Source organism: Eptesicus fuscus, chromosome 2 (assembly GCF_027574615.1).
Source record: "Eptesicus fuscus isolate TK198812 chromosome 2, DD_ASM_mEF_20220401, whole genome shotgun sequence".
Lineage (NCBI taxonomy): Eukaryota > Metazoa > Chordata > Mammalia > Chiroptera > Vespertilionidae > Eptesicus > Eptesicus fuscus.
In genome coordinates, this window is record NC_072474.1 from 93,995,893 (window position 1) to 94,000,331 (window position 4,439).

The 4,439-nt window shown below is 39.9% G+C and overlaps 1 long non-coding RNA gene across 1 annotated transcript; it reads right to left on the reverse strand.

Annotated features, from left to right (window-relative positions):
• Positions 1–1,878: 1,878 nt before the first annotated feature.
• Positions 1,879–3,889, reverse strand: LOC114231047 (uncharacterized). The gene is made up of 3 exons (XR_008557646.1): positions 3,673–3,889; positions 2,968–3,039; positions 1,879–2,085 (listed from the first exon to the last, which is right to left on the reverse strand). It is a non-coding gene; the product is annotated as an uncharacterized LOC114231047 (long non-coding RNA).
• Between the last annotated feature and the right edge of the window lie 550 nt (positions 3,890–4,439).

Genomic DNA, 4,439 nt, shown 5'->3' on the forward strand with positions numbered 1-4,439 from the left:
TCTTCTTCTTCAAGACCCTTTAATATTTCATATAATACTGGTTTGGTGGTGATGAACACCTTTAGCTTTTTCTTGTGTGGGAAGCTCTTTATCTATTCTTTCTTTTAAAAAAAAATTTTTTTTTAAAAAAAATCGATTTGAGAGAGAGAGGAAGGGAGAGGGATAGAGAGATAGAAACATCAATGAGACAGTAACATTGGTCAGCTGCCTCCTGCATGCCCCCTACTGGAGATTGAGCCCACAACCTGGGCATATGTCCTGGCCAGGACCTGTTGGTTCATGGGTCACACTGAGCCACACTGCCGAGCCCTTTATCTGTTCTTTGATTTTAAACGATTGCTTTGCTAGGTACAGTACTTTTGGTTGTAGGTCCTTGCTTTTCATCACTTTGAATATTTCTTGCCACTCCCTTCTGACCTGCAAAGTTTCTATTGAGAAATCAGCTGACAATCTTATGGGAGCTCCTTGGTAGGTAACTAACTGCTTTTCTCTTGCTGCTTTTAAGATTCTGTCTTTGTCTTTAACTTTTGACATTTTAATTAATGATGTGCCTTGGTATGGGACTCTTTAGGTTCATGTTATTTGGGACTCTGTGTTTCCCAGATTTGTATGTTTATTTCCTTTACCAGGTTAGAACAATTTTGTCATTATTTTTTCAAACAGGTTTTCTTTTTTTTTTTAAATATATATTTTATTGATTTTTTCAGAGAGGAAGGGAGAGGGATAGAGAGCTAGAAACATTGATGAGAGAGAAACATCGACCAGCTGCCTCCTGCACACCCCCTACTGGGGATGTGCCCGCAACCAAGGTACATGCCCTTGACCGGAATCGAACCTGGGACCTTTCAGTCCGCACGCCGACACTCTATCCACTGAGCCAAACCGGTTTCGGCTCAAACAGGTTTTCAAACATATTTCTAATGTACGACAAAATTGAAGATTTAAGTAGGTATCATGTAGTTTTTTTCCTTCATTTGTGAGGGATAGGATCCCTTAGGGTAGGGACTCTGTGGATCCCCTAGATGGGGTAGAAGCCCAGGGCCTAGTGAGAATGAGGGAGGTCAGGCCCAGAGGTCAGGCAAAGAGGCAAGTCTGGTTTTAGATTTTTGAGGAAGGTGTTTGAGAGCAGGTGGACTTGAGAAGCCTGCAGGGCTTTGGAGAGATTGCAAAATGAGTTGAGTTAAACAGAAACTGGATGCTTGACAGGGTCTCAGAGTAGTTCTCAGACTTTTTTTGTTAGAGCCTCAGGACTTTCAGTGGTTAGACAGAGAAGGGCCTATCGCTCTAGGGTGTTGGCTTGGGTGTGGCCTGGAAGTTTAGAGTGTTGAAGATAAGGCTGTCAACCCCGCCCACTTCCAAGTCCTAGAGGTATTAGACTGGGATTCAGAGAATGCAGTTCTAGGGCCTGGAGGGGAGGGGAGGGGAAGGTGCCTCTGGAATCCGGGAAGCCTGGAAAAGCCAGAAAGCACTCACTGTTTCAATTCAATTCAACACTACTGTGTACCCGGCGTGGTGATGGAAGTAAAAGTATAAAAATGAACAGTTAAACTCTTTCTGCCTGCAAGAAGTGTATACTCTAAAGGTAGAGACAGGCCCTGGCCGGTTTGGCTCAGTGGATAGAGCATCAGCCTGCAAACTGAAAGGTCACAGGTACGATTCCGGTCAAGGGCACATGCCCGGGTTGTGGGCACAATCCCCAGTGAGGGACTTGCAGGAGGCAACCAATTCATGGTTCTCTCTCATCATGGATGTTTCTATCCCTTTCCCCCTCTTCCTTCCTCTCTGAAATCAATAAATATATATTTAAAATAAAATAAAATAAAGGTAGAGAGAGGTAGAAAACACAATTAAACCAACATTTAATTACAAATGGAATGAGACATGCCGTGAAGACAGTTGTGACAGAGAATAAAGGAGGAGCGTGCTTTAGGTAGGACCTCTGAGGGAGTGCCTGTTCCTCCGCAGCTTGCAGGACGAGGAGCCCCTGGGGAAGTGTCCTCCAATGAGCAGCTGAGCTCTCGGTGTTGCTCCCTTCTCCGGATTCAGGTCCCTTCTAACTCCATGGCTTCATTCAGCCCTCTGAAGCTTTTTTAAAAGTTAAAAATATGTATATTGTATCTTCTGCTGTAGGCTCTTCTATCGTACATGGAAGTGGAAGTCACATGACTTACTTTCATGCACTTTTTTCTTTTATAGCTATGTAACAGTCACAAATACAATATCTTTATACAAATACATTGATTAATAACTGACAACTTCCATAATTTTGTTCCCATTTCCAACTTAGGACCAAGCAGTCTTGAAGTCCAATCTAGGACCAATGTGGGTCCAACTCAGGACCAAGCCAAATGCACACCCCTAACCAATCGTACAGGATGGCCTGCGTCTAGTTAGCCCACCTACACCTTCCCCATGCCAATAGCCTCCAATTGGGGCACACTTGAAGCTTTTCTTTTTTTTTCCACTATAAAGCTTTTCCTCTCCTCTGCCTGCCTTTGAGTCTCTGCCAAACTCAAGTGATGGTGGCTGACTTTCTTGCTCTGGGAGGCTCTGAATTAATAGCCTTTGCCTGTTCACGTTTGGTTGGTCTTCATGTATTTTCACACATTGTGGGAAGCTAGTGAAACCTTGCTCAGGCAATAATAATTTCATTTCACTTATTGTCATAGATGCAAAATCCTAAATAAAACATTAGCTAAACAAATTTTACATGCCATTAAAATATATACAAAGCTATAATATATAAAGATATAAAGATATGGTTCCACATTTTAAAAACCTATCACTGTAATTTACCACATTAATGGTCTAAAGAAGAAAAACCAGACTATCTGAGTAAAGAATGTTTTTTAAGGTTTAACACCTATTTGCAATAATAACACTCAGAAACTAGAAAAAAGAAAGAAACCTCTTTTTACCAAAAAGAGGTTAGTATACCAAAAATCCTATAACAGAAGTCATACTTACTAAAGAAATTTTGGATACATCTTCAGGAAGATCATAACATGGCAAGCGTACCATTACTGCTTTAACATGATACTGCAGAATTTACCCACACCATCAGATAGGAACAAAGCATAAGAAACATGAAGATTGAAGGGAAAAATCAAATAGTTATTATTGCAGGAATTATAATTATCCTCATTAAAAACACACACAACTCAATAGCATCATCAGGCAAAGTAATAGAACTAATTAAAGTAGTTCAACCTGTTTGCCAGATACACGATCATCTTACGAAACCAGTAGCGTTCCCGTAAAACAGAAACTACAGAGTACAATGGAAATAAAGAGGGAAGAGCAGACAGCAGGCCCACTCCAAACATTGGTGGCACCAGGGGCAAGAATACAAATTAAGACCACATTATGTATTTAAAATATCTACAATTAAAAATCATGCCCGCCCGCGGTGGCTCTGTGGTTGAGCATGGAGAACCAGGAGGTCACGGTAGGTTTCCTGTCAGGGCACACGCCTGGGTTGCAGGCTTGATCCCCAGTCGGGGGCATGCAGGAGGTAGCCGATCGATTCTCTCTCATCATTGATGTTTCTATCTCTCTTTCCCTCTCCCTTCCTCTCTGAAATGAATAAAAAAATATTTTTAAAAATCAAAGCTACTTAGATTAAGCTATAAAATGAGAGTACATTTAACATTTATCTCCAAGCAAGCTCACCATTTGCTTGTTTCACCACATCACCATCTGAAAGAGGAGACAGAGGACAATGCTTCTTTTTGCCACTCTGCCATTTGGCACATGTGTAGGTCAGACTCCCTGGAAATACACTCCAAGACAGAGATTTGCATACAGGTGGTTTAATGAGGAAAAATACCTGTAATATCGAATGAGTCTTGCATGAGTCAGAGAAATAGGATTGGGCAAGGGAGAAGCTGAGAAGTTGTAATTTTTGGAGATTAAGTGTTTTTATAAAATATGAAATATCATCTATAATAAATATATAAACTATCATTAAATGTTTATATAAAAATAAAACCATTTATAATTCTAATATTTAATATCCATAGAGTTGCAATGTAAAAATTCAGTATCATGCTTCATGTATGTTATGTTTAATTCTACATTTTTTTTGTCTTTCATTTTCACAGTTTGATTATGATGTGTCTTGGTGGGGATTTCTTTCAGTTCATCATTTTTGGGATTCAGTCGGCTACTTGAATCTGTAAGGTTTTGTTTGTTTGTTTGTTTTGTCTTTCAACAAATTAGGAGAGTTTTCAGACATTATTTATTCAAATATTTCTTAAGACCTGACTTTCTTCACTTTTTTAGTACTTCAGTGACATGAGTGTTAGATCTTTTGTTATTTTCCCACAAGCCCCTGAGGCTGTGCTCATTTTTTTTTTCAATCTATTTTCTCTCTGTTGCTCAGACTGGATAATTTGTATTGATTTATCTTCAAGTTTACTGACTCCTTCCTCTGTAAT